Source organism: Mercenaria mercenaria, chromosome 11 (assembly GCF_021730395.1).
Source record: "Mercenaria mercenaria strain notata chromosome 11, MADL_Memer_1, whole genome shotgun sequence".
NCBI lineage: Eukaryota > Metazoa > Mollusca > Bivalvia > Venerida > Veneridae > Mercenaria > Mercenaria mercenaria.
Window position 1 is genome coordinate 67897597 of NC_069371.1, and position 15864 is coordinate 67913460.

Genomic DNA, 15864 nt, shown 5'->3' on the forward strand with positions numbered 1-15864 from the left:
AAGATGTGACAGAGGAAGATTTGAAGCTACTTGGTGTGTTTGAGAAATTGAAAATTAAACCACCAGTGAAATTAGAAGAACCAGAGGATCTTGAACATTACATGAAATTTTATGTGAAAGAAGTAAATCCCACAACAGAAAAGACAAAAACAGCTTCAGTACCCAGAATTTCGGTATTCTACGGAGAAGCTGACAAGGGTGAAGTAAATTATTTAACATGGCAATACGAAGTGAACTGTCTTTGTGTAGAGGGAACAAGAACAAATACGGAATCAGACGTTCATGTAAAGGCGAGGCAGCAAATATATTATGCAGAATGGGCATACATGCTTGTGTTGCAGATATTTTGAGGAAGTTTAGTTCTACATATTCAATGTTGGAAACTGGAGAGTCGATTCTTAGGAAATTTTATGCATGTTCTCAAGGTCCAACAGAATCTGTATCGACATATGCTGCACGTGTTGAAGACATTTTCTCCCAAGCGGTGGAATTGAAAGCTTTGGCAGCTACACAAGAAGAAATCCTTAAGAATATTCTATACCAAGGGCTTAGAAATAACTTAAGACAAGCTGCAAATTACAAATTTGAGACAGTCAAAGATTACGATAAATTTAAGATAGAGCTACGAAAGATAGAAAACAGCATGAATGAAGAAAAAGAAAATGATTCTAAAGCAAAGTGCCATGCAGCGACTGAAATAGAGGAGAAATCTGAACTTGGAGAAGTGAAAGATCTTTTAAAGGAAATGAATTCAAGGATTGAGCGTTTGGAAAAAGAGAAAGAAGAAAGTAATCAACAACACCAATACTATGGAGGTGGATACCAAAGAGGCATTAGTCGTGGTTTCAGAAGAAACTTCAGAGGAAATCCCAGAGATAGAGGCAGAGGTCGTGGAGATTACAGACCAGCTAGACCCGCAGGATCTTCAAATATGCAGCCCACATGCTATAACTGCAACAGGAAGGGTCATTTTGCTAGGAACTGCCCAAACTAGTTGGTGCCTCAATTACAGGATCGAATAGGGGCACTTCAGAAAAAAGTTACAAAGATCCTAAGTTAGTTGGAACTTCAGCAGAAGCAACAGTTAAGATAAACAACATTAAAACAACTGCATTACTTGATAGCAGAAGTTGCATTAGTAGCATCAGTGAAGCCTTTTACAAAGAACATCTTCAAGAGTCGCAAATTGAGGCAACTTTAACTACAGATGGGATCCCCAAATCAACAAATCAGCAATGTTTATTTTTGATTACACCGGAAACAAAGTACAGTGCAAAAGCAACAAACATCTTGAATGGACTTCTGACAAACTGCAAGGGCAACTTTGGGGAAACATTTTTACAAAAAGCTAGTCTTCACACACCTTGGTACCTTGCATTTAGATGCTTGACAATACAACAAAGAGTGCTTAAAAGAAATAAAGATAGAATTGCCATTGTAAGGTCAGCAGAACCAAGCATGATTATCATAGGACAAAAACCAGTCAGTAGATATAAAAGGTTATACAGATAAAGAGTTAAATTTCCATGACACTTGTACAGTACTGCAAGAAACAGAGGACACTTCATTACCAAAATTTCGTTGACATAACTCCATCCGTCATACACTATTCATACAAGAAAAACAATGAAGTCTTTGTCAACATCTCTAATGCTACAACAAATTCTATAACAGTATCACCAAAGGCTATCCTTTGTGAAATTCAACCTGTGACTATGGATGAATCAGTCTTTTAAAGAGCCCGCCCGCTTAGCTCAGTAGGTAGAGCGTCGGTCTACGGATCGCGGGGTCGTGAGTTCGATCCTCGGGCGGGGCGTATGTTCTTCGTGACTATTTGATAAACGACATTGTGTCTGAAATCATTAGTCCTCCACCTCTGATTCATGTGGGGAAGTTGGCAGTTACTTGCGGAGAACAGGTTTGTACTGGTACAGAATCCAGGAACACTGGTTAGGTTAGCTGCCCGCCGTTACATCACTGAAATACTGTTGAAAAGCGGCGTTAAACCCAAAACAAACAAAAATCAGTCTTTCAAAAGCTAGAAAATGAACAAGATTCAAAGATATTTCAAGAGATTCATGTCAATTCAGATTTAAGTGAAGATCAAAATATCAAGTTACGGGAACTTCTGAAGAAACATGTAGATATTTTTTCTAAAAGTGACACAGACATCGACTTTTGTGACTTAATATAACATCGCATTGATTTAGTCGATGAAATCCCATTTAAACAAAGACATCGCCGTATTCCTCCTGCAACGATAGACGAAGTACGTTCACATTTAGAACAGCTGTTAGCCAGTGGTGTTATTTCCAAATCAAAGTCTCCCTGGGCTCAAATATAGTACTAGTACGCAAGAACAAGAGCTGTCGGAGGACAGCAACGCTCGACTATTCAACAGCCTTGTCAATTGAATGAATACAAAAGTTGAAAAAGGGGCATAATTTTGTAAAATGCAAAGTAGAGGTATTGAACCTCTGTACTGCATGTCATATCATGACAGTGAACAAGTGTGTGAAGTTTCAATCCTTTCCAATTTGTGGATACTGAGATACCAGCTTACATACAAAAACTTAACAAAAAACTGCTAAGTCAAAGGGGCATAATTTTGTAAAAATGCCAAGTAGAGTTATGGGACCTTCACAGTGCATGTTAGGTCATGACAGTGAACAAGTGTGTGAAGTTTCAATCCATTCCAATTAGTGGATACTGAGATATCAGATTACATACAAAAATTTAACCAAAAACTGCTAAGTCGAAAAAGGGGCATAATTTTGAAAAAAAAAGAGAGTAGAGTTATGGGACTTGCTTAGTGCATGTCAGATCATGATAGTGAACAAGTATGTGAAGTTTCAATCCATTCCCATTAGTAAGTACTGAGATACCAGCTTACATACAAAACCTTAACCAAAAATTTCTAAGTCGAAAAATGGGCATAATTTTGTAAAAAAGCAAAATAGAGTTATGGAACCTGTGCAGTGTAGATCAGTTCATCACAGTGAATAAGTGTGTGAAGTTTCAATCCAATCCCACTAGTGGTTACTGAGTTACCAGCTTACATACAAAACCTTAACCAAAAATTTCTAAGTCGAAAAAGGGGCATAATTTTGTAAAAAAGCAAAATAGAGTTATGGAACTTGTGCAATGTAAGTCAGTTTGTCACAGTGAATTAGTGTGTGAAGTTTCAATCCATTCCCACAAGTGGTTACTGAGATACCAGCTTACATACAAAACCTTAACCAAAATCGGGACGCGGACGCGGACGCCGACGCCGACGCCGACGCATGGGCGAGTGCAATAGCTCACTATTCTATGAATAGTCGAGCTAAAAAAATGGAAAAATTCATCAACAAACGCACATTTCGCGATGCTTACGCCTTGCCACGCATGGAAGAAGTCTTTGATTGCCTTGGTTCTTCAAAATTGTTTAGTGTTATTGACATGAAAAGTGGCTACCATTAAGTTCCAATTGAGGAAACACATAAAGAGCGGACTGCTTTCACCGTTGGACCTCTTGGACTATATCATTTCAACAAGATGCCTTTTGGACTTAGTAACTCCCCTGCAACGTACCAGAGACTCATGGAAGAGTGTTAAGGCGACTATAATATGAAAATTTGCGTCATATACCTTGATGACTTGGTAATATTCTCTGACAGTTTTGAGCAACACCTAGAAAGACTTGATTTAGATCTTACTCGGCTACAAGAAGACAATTTGAAAATATCTGCTGACAAATGTTACTTCCTTCAAAAACGTGTTAAATTCCTTGGTCACATTGTGAGTTAATTTGGTGTGGAAACAGATCCTGAAAAGATTGAGAAAGTGAAAAATTGGCCAGTTCCATCAGATGCCGATCAGCTTCGTTCATACTTAGCGTTCGCTGGATACTACCGCAAATATTTAAAATACTTCTCAGAAATAACAAAGCCTTTGAATGATCTACTTCCACCAACAACATCTAAGAAAAAGGGTAACAGTAAGAAAAAGGAGTGGAAATGGACTGAAGTAGAACAGCAGACATTTGACAAGTTAAAAGAAACCTGACATCACCTCCAATCCTTGCATACCCTGATTTTAGTTTTCCGTTTGAGTTACACACGGACGCTTGTGGTACAGGGTTAGGTGCAGGCCTTTACCAGCGTCATGGAAAGGAGAACAAAGTTATTGCCTATACAAGCAGAAGTTTAACCAAATCGGAAAAAACCTACCCAGCTTTTAAACTGGAATTCTTAGCGCTAAAGTGGGCGGTAACCGATAAGTTCAGTGATTATTTGACAGGGAACCATTTCACCATCTTCACAGATAACAATCCGCTAACACATATTCTGACATCGGCTAAGTTAGACGCGACAGGACAAAGGTGGTCATCAGTCTTTACCGCGTACGATTTTGACATTGTCTACAGACCTGGTCGAAAAGATGCTGACGCCGATGCAATGTCTCGTTACCCACATGAGAGGTCTACAAACATAGATGGAGACATGATCAAGATCAGCCAAGACACAGTAAAAGTCATTTGTAGCTCAATACAAGGCGACCCATACATTGACATACTTCCTGCAGCAGCCATTAATATAATAGATTCGCCTGGTCAGCCCATGGCGCAGATTGAAATGAGAGACATTCGCAAAAATCAGATTGCTGACAGACACATTGGCAAATGGGTAACTGATGTAACTGATAACAGACAACCACATTTGAAATATTTCTCAAAGGAAGACAGCATCATGAGAAAGAGCTTCAAAAACTTGAAAATAATAAGAGGTGTACTTTATAGAGAAGTGACATGGAACGACGAGAAAGTACAACAGCTAGTTCTGCCTGAAATTTACAGGAAAGCAACGCTTTTAGGTCTGCACAACGAGATAAGTCATCCTGGCAGAGATAGAACTATGTCACTTCTGAGGGAAAGATTCTTTTGGCCTGGAATGGCAACAGATTGTGAACTTTGGATTAAGAGTTGTGATAGATGCCGCAGACGAAAGTCAGACACCAACACTAGAGCACCACTTGTGAATATTGAAACAACATGTCCATTAGAACTTGTCTGTATTGATTTTTTAACGCTGGAACCATCAACAGGAGGATTCGCCAACATTTTAGTACTAACTGATCACTTCACAAAACTGGCTTTAGCAGTACCTACAAAAAACCAGACTGCAAAGACTACCGCAGAAGCATTCTATGAAAACTTCATCGTTCATTATGGCATTCCTACCAGAATACACTCTGATCAAGGCGATTATTTCGAATCAACACTCATCAAAGAACTTTGTGAATTATTCGGCATTGAAAAGTCTAGAACAACACCATATCATCCAAGCGGTAATGGAATTTCTGAAAGATATAATAGAACGTTACTCAACATGTAAGGAACTCTTGATCCAAGCAAAAAGCCAGACTGGAAGAAACATTTGCTACCACTTGTTTATGCCTACAATTGTACCAAACATGAATCAACAAAATTTTCTCCATTTCAACTTATGTTTGGTAGGACTCCAAAATTACCAATTGACTCAGTTTTCGAAGCCACACAAGAAGCAACAACAAACCAGACAACAACAGAGTATGTTGAACAGTTACAACAGCGTCTCCAAACATCAAGAGAACTTGTAAATCGCTTCACAAATAATTCAAGACAAAGACAGAAGAAACATTATGATAAGACGGCAAAGGCGTCAAAGATTCAAGTTGGTGACAAAGTTCTGGTGAAGATACTGGCCTTTGAAGGACGCCACAAGATAGCAGACAGATTTGAGGAAAAGCCATATGTTGTCACAAAACAACCAAACCCTGAAATTCCTAAATTCCTGTGTTTGAAATAAAGAATGGAGATGGAGCTTGTAGAACTTTGCACAGAAATAATCTATTTTTAGTGGAATCCATAGACAATGGACCCAATGATAGCAATAGAGAAGAAAACACAAAGGATCAGACAGATGTTAATGTCAGACCAGTTCCTAAACCAAGGAAAAGGACTAAGGCAACAGCAGCTGCTAAGAATGACAGAGATGAAGTGAAGAAGAAAGCCAGTACTGGGTTAGAGGATAGAGAATTTAGTGATTCAGATGAGTCAGAAGAAGAATATGTTCTGAGAACATATCAGAGTGAGGACGCTCACACTTCTGAACTAGACAAGATGAAAGGAGGTGAAGCGATGATAGAAGATACAGTGGAAGTAGAACATGTCGACATGGATAGTGATGAGAAACAAGATTCAACAGAGACAGAAGAGATTGATACTGGTGGTCATACAGATGAAACAGTAGAAAGAGACACAGAAGAAATAACAGATATGCATCAAGATGAAACTGAATTGAAAAAGATAACTGCTAGTGGAGGAAAAGAGGAATGTGCAAAGAAAGAATTAAATACAGAAGCAGCAGGACTTGAGGAACAGAGAAAGGAAACAAATGAGAAGAAATGACCAACAAAGCCACATCCAGGAAGACCAGATAGATCTGTGCCGCCTCCAAGAAGACCGGATAGATCTACAAAGAAACCAAAATGGCAGGAATATTATCTCATGTATCAGATAACTAGAACAACAGATGACAGAAGTGAAGCTCTGAATCAACTATTAGATTCTGGTATTTTGAATTCAGTTAGTAAGGACATGGCAAACAAATTATTGGAAGCTGTGATGAAGTGATTTTAAACTATATCCATGTAAAATTGTAATCATGTAATGAATTTTGATATTGAAATGTGAAATTTTATTGTTAAATTGCCATGAAATGGATAAAAGATGACATACTGTAGTCGAATATATGTGATGTTCTGTTTTTATTTTAATATTTATGTAATAATGTGTATGCTTGATTAATGGTAGATTGAATTTCAGGACACAAAGCAGATAGATTACAAATATGGAAATTATGAGGCACAATTTTTGCATCAGGGAGGAAGACAGTTCTTATAGATTTTTCTTGGAATGTATAAGAATATACAAGTTTAGTTTAAATGTATAGAATGAGATCTAGTTCTGTTCAGCATTGAATTTATGCTGAGTGATTAAAATTAACAGTCCTAATAGACATGTTTGAAGTATTGCTTTGTGTATAGATTGCTTTGTGGATTACTGTTCATAATATTACTAATGTAGATTTTCTTTCAGATGATGACTGCATTATTTTTTTTTAAATGATGAGACATCATTTTCCGGAGAGGGGGGGGAATGTAGCAGTGTCATTTTTACACTTGCATTATTTTGTCCATTTAATAGTTTAACTCATCTCATATTTCAGAATTGTCAACATCATGGGTCTTTAAATCTTTTATTTATTATCTAACATAGGGCCTTTAAAGTATAGAAAGTTGAGATGTTGTCACCGTTTCCGCAACTGATTGTTTTTATATTGGCTAGTTTCACTTTGTTTCGTTCAATAAGATTGGAGTATTGTTTGTTTTGTGGTCACGTGATCTTGGTTTGCGGTAGAGACCGCCATGTTTAATTTCTTGTTAGCAAGGCAAAGTGGTTTAACAAGTGTTTTACTTTTTATAAGTTTGTATGGTCTATTTAGATATAGGAATTGGGTTCGTATAATGTTACTACATTATATCGATGGATTTGTATTACTTCTGGTTCGGTTGATATTGTTGTATTCGTTCATTTTACGCGTTCTTTCTGTCATTCTGGAATCCGCGTAAAGTTCTGTAATCGCAGGTCTACAACTGCCATTTACTTCTGTTTTAACATCTAGCATGAATATCACACTATTCACATTACAGCACAGTTACAGCTCTTGGGGGTGTTGGTGCACAGGCACAGGTGTGAGCAGACAGAAGACTGGAGAGTGTTGTTACATGTAATGTGGGTGTTTATTCTACAAATAAGGTATGCTATATTGTCAGTATTCTATTGTTTTTATATACATGTGTTTTAGTGTGAAGAAATAGAGTGATTGAAGTCAAGATCAGTGCAGTTTGCCAGTTACTTGAAACACTAGGTATTAGCCACTATACAGACCACTGGACCACTAGATAACAATGATGTGATATATGTTTTATATTGTTTTTAAATCATTTATAATATGTTGTGTAATTAATGTATAACCGATAACTTCTAAATGAACAACAGATTGATTAATGGTTCTACTTAATACAATGTAAATGTTCAAGTAAAGCGGTATGGTTTATAGCGTAATTGATATCTATAGTATGTATGATATCTATTATATGTATGATATATGATTATCTGTATGATATCCGTTTGATATCATACCTATCTTTTACTATTGTTGTTATGTATGTTTCAGACCCGGACATGTTACACGTCTCGAGTGGTTTGATGATAAACAGATATGTTTTCAGATACATTCAGAGATAATACAGTAATATTCCATTCAGAGTATGTATATGTAAAGTGAAGAGACATTTAAAAAGCCTGTACCATAGTTTACATGATGACAAATTGATACATGTGTTACACATATAGAAGAAGATTTTATAGAAAATTAAAAGTAGTAGAAACCCCGAACTGTATAGTTTCGTCTCTACTAGAATGTTCAGAGTTTATTGTTAAAAAATGTACCATTTTTGAAATTGTAAACAGTCATTTTTTCTGCAGAAATGTTATCAATACTGTAAAAAAAACAATCTTTAAATCTACAAAGACGAAAGCGACACCATATATGATTTAAAACCATAAATATCTTTACCTTTGCTAAATATAATAACTATTTGCATTGCACTGAACAGTAATATAAGGTAGCCATTGTGTTCATTAGAAAATAGAACAGCTATTTTAATCTGTTTCAAGCTCCGAGAAAGAAATATACCGTAAGTGTTAGGTAGTTTTCTTGAGCTAATAGAGTCTGTATTGTGTCCGTACATTACAGCGCCTGCAAAATATAAACCGCAGTTGTTACTGTATTATTGAGAAAGACACTCGTAAAGTTTGTGAAATAAGTACCAGTTCGAAAGTTCTTTAAATCATTACATGTTTATCTGGATGCATTTATCAAGTACTGTAAAACAATGTTTTGGATTTCAAATACATGTAGATTGCAGGTCTGCTATTAAGTCACAAACGTGAATTAGATAGATTAATCAAAGCATTGAGGGAACTGGATGGGGCAGCGTTGTGTAGATTTTCTTTACTTTTACTATTCTATGCCTATTATTGTATGCCTGTCTTTTACCCAATCAACGTTGAAATGCAATTTGTCTGTAAAGGATAGTTGTGACACTTGTACGAAATACAATTCAATAAAACTATTCTAAGGACAAAAGAAAATTCTTGCATAAAAACTACTTTTTTACTTGATCCGCCCATGTATTAACTGGAGAAAAATCGTGTGCAAACAAGGCAATTCGCGTGCTGTTAATACATGATTTTTATTTTTTAAATGCTTTGTCAGGGATGTATATTATGTATTTCTGCGCAGATTGACATCTGGTATCTGCGTCTTGATTCTTCCATAATATTCTCTTCTTGTAGCATAAAAGATCTAATCCATAGTATGTTTTGCTGTATCAGTTACCAAACCCAAACGCACTACCCTCAAAAATGTACGTACTCGCTCCACCCTTGTTTACACCCCCTTTTGCAAGTCGGAGTCGATACATTTTTTTGTTGATAACCGTTGTTGTATAAGAACTGCGTGTAACTTGCGCAATTGTTTGTTTTTAGGAATCATTTTGATGATTTTTGTAAGTATCAGGCGGATTGTTTTTATCTAATTTCGCGAAATATTCGGATAAAACATTTGAAAGCTTGTCTCTACGTTCGTACTCATCCGTACTCTAAACGGGTACGTACTCAAAATAATTCGAATGTAAAGTATTATTCTTAAATTTGTGTTCCTATTAATCAAGTGTTTAAGTTAAAAGCACAATTATGGGTAATGTAACGTTTGTAATAACTAGAAATAAAAATAAGATGCTCAAAACCTTCAAATTTCGCTTTTGGTAGTGTTGTTGATATGCGTGTCCCGGTTACGGATATTTAAAACATGTTTACCGTGTCCAAGATCAACCGAATGGTAACTAAAAATGTACCGGAATCGTAGTCATCACATGAAAACAATGCATTCAGTCGTCGCGTAATGTTTTTATGCAAGAATAGCGACAATACACGTTTGTTTTGTTTATTAACGTCTGCAGAAGCCCTTGGGATAATATTCTCTGACAGTTTTGAGCAACACCTAGAAAGACTTGATTTAGTTCTTACTCGGCCTCGGTCACAAATAATCCCGCGGGCGTCTGCAGATGTTAATACACACAAAAAAACGTGTATTATCCCTACAAAAACAGACCGATTTTAAAAACGTCTGAGCCACAAAATAACTTTTAAAAAGCTTCACAATACAGGTCCGCTTTGTGAACATTGTACTTACAGATATGCATTTGTGATCTATTTGTAACAGTTCTGAAGACAACGTATTCAGTCATTACCAAAGTTTGCTATGAGGAAAATATAAATAACTAGCTTTAATATTATATAATTCAGATCAAAGATTAATAATGAACATGTAGTCTAAATGGGAATATTGAAAGCAGTTGGTGATGTAACCATTTGCTATAATAATGATAATAATACTTTACAATTGACATCTAAATTGTGAGGTTGCATGCAGGTAGTGGTGAAACCACAGTCTGCACTACTTCATGTAGCGCATTAAATTCTTTTGCATGTTCTAAGCATTACAATGAGAATTATTCGATTTTCAGAAATAAACATAATTCTGATGGCTGGCAAATTCACCTCCAAACATTACAAATTGCTTGGAAAGGCAGTTTTTATAGCATTCTTCATTATAACAGATTCTGAAAACCCGCCTACCATCATCAAAGTTTTTACGTTTCTAAGCTCCCGGTTTCTTAACAGATTTTCCACGTGATTTACCAAATTGTCCTTTAACATTTTGAACATTCTCACAAATATTTATTTTCAATATGTTATCTGTCCCTTTTCTTTTTTACAGATGATGAAGATATGCTCCTGGGTAATGATACTGCCAAACTTTCTTCTGTCTTTTCTTCATAGAATTCGTCAAATTGTCTGCGGCCTCTTTTATTAATTCTTTCGCGCCATCATGCCATATAGATGGCACCGTAAGAATCCAGTATATATCTTTTGAAAGTATTTCTCCTATTCTGTCATGCACTCTCTTCATGAGCACTTGATTGCTGCTGAAAAGACTTTTATTGCTGGCATTCTATGCTTCTGGTCGTCATAGATCATCATGTCACGGCGAAGATTCTGCAATGAAATATAGTTTAGAGTAAAATTAGCAACCTTGCCGGCGGCCTCTTTCATAAATTGTTTCGCACTATCATGCAATTCTGTCTTGCAACTTCTTCATGAGATGGTCCTTCAAATACTTTATTGCTGCTGAGAAGACATTCACTGCTAGCATTATTTGCTTCTGGTCGTCATAAATCATAATGTCACGGCGAAGGTTCTGATAAGGAAAAGAAAGTTGATAAATGTGAAGGTTTATTCCTTTGATATTTGTAACATGAATCATCTTATCATGTTATTAAAAATTAGCAATTCTCACTTCGTATCCGAATGAATTAAAATTCCATTTCGGATCAAACAGTACTACGGTAGGGCAGGAGCCTTCAGTGTGATCAGTCCAGATTCATCTGACCAATTCTTATCTATGTAACTCTTAAAAGACGAGGAATATAAAGTTAATGATTTGTAAAAATTATTTCTTCATTGAAACAAATTATAGGTCTTTGTATTTAATATATGGCTATATATGGCTATGCTGTATTTCATAGTGTTTTCATTTTATGTAACACAATCTTGCATTTTAAAGGTATAAAATAACAGTAAACTATTAATTGGTAAGTGGGTTGTAGTTTGCCTTACCTTTTAATTTATGCAATGACACGGGGTAAATTTTCAGGCTAGATGATTTGTCTTGTTCATTTTATTTACAGAATGTATCAAAATGAATGCATTGTAATTCAAAAGTATATCATTGAGAGGATACATATATCATGTATATAATTGATGACACTTTCATTTCATAATGCAAAAAGAGGTAAAACCATGCCATTAGGTAGTGCTGATGAGAAAGAAATGTGATAAATTGTACTTAAGGACGAAATTATGCAAATAAAAACCATATAGAGAAACTAATTTGATAAAGTTTATAGTGTTGTACTATGACGTGTCTTAAAACAGAACAGAACACTTTTCCATGACCCCGTTAATTTAAATTTATCAATTAAACAATACCCAGTAGTCATTAGTGTTAGTCCGTGATGAATTGTCAGAGAATATGAGTCCATGATTTTCACGTGTTTGTCTTTGTTCTTGTTTTGTTTTTGAAAGTTTAAGCAGTTTCACAGTCTCTCAAAATCGTGAGCACCAACAATCCATTATTGTTCACAGCAGTCACAGTGTGAGTTTAGGAGTGATACCAGTGTTATAACCCTTAAAATGTGACATGATGAAATGATAGGTGAATTCTCAATTTAGTTAATTACATGATGAATTGTACAGTTAAGAGATGTTCGTCAGCTACGAATGATTTGCCGTAGTTCTGTATTACAAAAATAACAATGGCATATTTATTATGGGTAGAAACAGTCACAGTTGGTATCTATGTGTTGTAGAAAATTTTGAAAAGGTGTGTTTTGAGAGCTCTTTTGAATGAGTTAAGTGATGAATCTTGTCTGAGATTGTCAGGGAGAGAGTTTCATAGTTTTGCGGCGGCAACCCCGAAACTTCTATCCCCGTAGGTAACCAGTCGATTTTTTTTGGCACAGGGGTTGTTGCTGCACTTGCTGACCTCAGATTTCTAGTTGGCAAGTACACCTCTCATTTACACCGGCGACTGTCCATGCAAGGCCTTGAATGTTTGAATGAGAATTTTGTATTTGATTCTATCTTGTATTTGAAGCCAATGAAGATCTTTAAGGATTGGTGTTATATGTTCAAAACGGGTTGTTTTCGTAATAAGACGTGCAGCTGTGTTTTGGACATTTTGCAGTTTGCTCGTTGTTGATTTTGGCACGCCGTACGAAAGAGCATTGCAGTAATCTAATTGTGAGGTCACAAGCGAGTTTATAAGGGTTTTTGTGGCTTCAGTTGTCAAATATGGTCGAATATGACCAATGTGTCGTATTTGGCCGTAGCATGTTCGAGTCACAGAATTAACATGATGGTCCATGTGCATGTTCGAATCAAGCGTTGCACCAAGGTTTCGAACAGTTTTTGATAGTCTTATTCGCCAACTTTCAGTTCTAGATTTTCAACATGTTTGGAGTGTTTTTGACTCGAAAAAAGAATTACTTCAGTTTTGTCCGCATTCAATTTTAACATGTTTGAATTCATCCATGAGATGATTTCTTTTAGGCATTTTTCAACTCGTGTGATTGTGGCTGCCTCTGATGCTTGGTCAACTGGTTTAAACGATAGATAGAGTTGGGAGTCATCTGCATAAAAGTGGTGGTTTAGACCGTGGTTTCTACAGATGGACCCGACCGGCTTTGTGTACATCTTGTAGAATTTTGGGCTTAGAACAGATCCTTGAGGCACACTGAATTTCATAAGGACTGGTTTAGAGAGTTTGCCATCGATGCATACTGTTTGGTAGCGGTCTGTTAGATATGATGCCACCTATTGAAGGGGTTTATCGGCGAATCCAAAGTTAAATTCGAGTCTGTGAAGAAGGGTGTTATGGTCAATGGTGTCGAATGCAGCCGACAGGTCCAACATCACAAGTACTGTGACGTCACCTTTGTCTAGGGATTCGAGAATGTCGTTCTGAACTTTTAACAATGCGGTTTCAGTTGAATGAAATTTTCTGTATGCTGACTGGTTTATTTCATGTAATTGATTGGATTGTTCGTCAGATGTTCCTCAGTTCTTCTGTTTACCACTTTTTCAAGGATTTTTGAGAGGAATGGCAGATTGGAAACAGGTCTGTAGTTCCTGAGTGTGTTTTGGTCAAGACTTGGCTTTTTTAACAATGGTCTTATTCGTGATGTTTTAAATGCTTCTGGCACGATTGCACTTTCTAGAGAGATGTTAACAATTTTCGTCAATATTGGGAGAAGTTCGTTTATACAAGATTTCAAGAGCCATGTAGGAAGAGGGTCTAATTCACATGACTTATTAGCTGACTTTTAAACAAGCTCTTTCACCTCCTCTGTTGCTGGACTGAAACTAGTCAAACGCACGGTATCACATAGTGATGTGCGTCCGTCTTTTGGAGTAAATGGTTCATTCTGATCCTGGGATGCAATATTAGTTCTGATTTTTTAGCTCACCTGTCACAAAGTGACAAGGTGAGCTTTTGTGATCGCGCGGTGTCCGTCGTCCGTCGTCCGTGCGTCCGTCCGTCCGTCCGTGCGTGCGTAAACTTTTCCTTGTGACATCTCTAGATGGGATTTTTATGAAAATGTGTCAGAATGTTCATCTTGGTAAATTCTAGGTCAAGTTCGAAACTGGGTCACGTGCCTTCAAAAACTAGGTCAGTAGGTCTAAAAATAGAAAAACCTTGTGACCTCTCTAGAGGCCATACTTTTCAATGGATCTTCATGAAAATTGGTCAGAATGTTCACCTTGATGATATCTAGGTCAAGTTCGAAACTGGGTCACGTGTAATCAAAAACTAGGTCAGTAGGTCTAAAAATAGAAAAACCTTGTGACCTCTCTAGAGGCCATATATTTCACAAGATCTTCATGAAAATTGGTCAGAACGTTCATCTTGATGATATCTAGGTCAAGTTCGAAAGTGGGTTACGTGCCATCAAAAACTGGGTCAGTACGACAAATAAAAGAAAAACTTTGTGACCTCTCTAAAGGCCATATTTTTCATGGGATCTGTATGAAGGTTGGTTTGAATGTTCACCTTGATGGTATCTAGGTCAAGTTCGAAAGTGGGTCACGTGCGGTTTAAAACTAGGTCAGTAGGTCTAAAAAAAGAAAAACCTTGTGACCTCTCTAGAGGCCAAATATTTCATGAAATCTTCATGAAAATTGGTCAGAATGTTCATGTTGATGATATCTAGGTCAAGTTCGAAAGTGGATTACGTGCCGTCAAAAACTAGGTCAATAGATCAAATAATAGAAAAACCTTGTGACCTCTCTAGAGGCCATTTTTTCCATGGGATCTGTATGAAAGTTGGTCTAAATGTTCATCTTGATGATATCTAGGTCAAGTTTGAAAGTGGGTCACGTGCGGTCAAAAACTAGGTCAGTAGGTCAAATAATAGAAAAACCTTGTGACCTCTCTAAAGGCCATATTTTTCAATGGATCTTCATGAAAGTTGGTCTGAATGTTCATCTTGATGATATCTAGGTCAAGTTCGAAACAGGGTCATGTGCGGTCAAAAACTAGGTATGTAGGTTTAAAAATAGAAAAACCTTGTGACCTCTCTAGAGGCCATACTTATGAATGGATCTTCATAAAAATTGGTCAGAATGTTCATCTTGATGACAACTAGGTCAAGTTCGAAAGTGGGTCACGTGCCATCAAAAAGTAGGTCAGTAGGTCAAATAATGAAAAAACGTTGTGACCTCTCTAGAGGCCATATTTTTCATGGGATCTGTATGAAAGTTGGTCTGAATATTTATCTTGATGATATCTGGGTCACATGAGCTCAAAAACTAGGTCACTATGTCAAATAATAGAAAAAACGACGTCATACTCAAAACTGGATCATGTGGGAAGAGGTGATCGATTCAGGACCATCATGGTCCTCTTGTTCTATTTTATCTATGAAGAAATCGCTGAACTCCTGTGCTAGTACTTCTGGGTTCTTGCCTGATGGAAGTGCAGCTTCACTTGGACCGTTCAATAAATGTTTCGTTATTTTGAACAAGCTTTTTTGGTTTCGTTCACTTGATTCTATTTTCTCTGAGTAATAATCAATTCTTGCCTTTTTTAA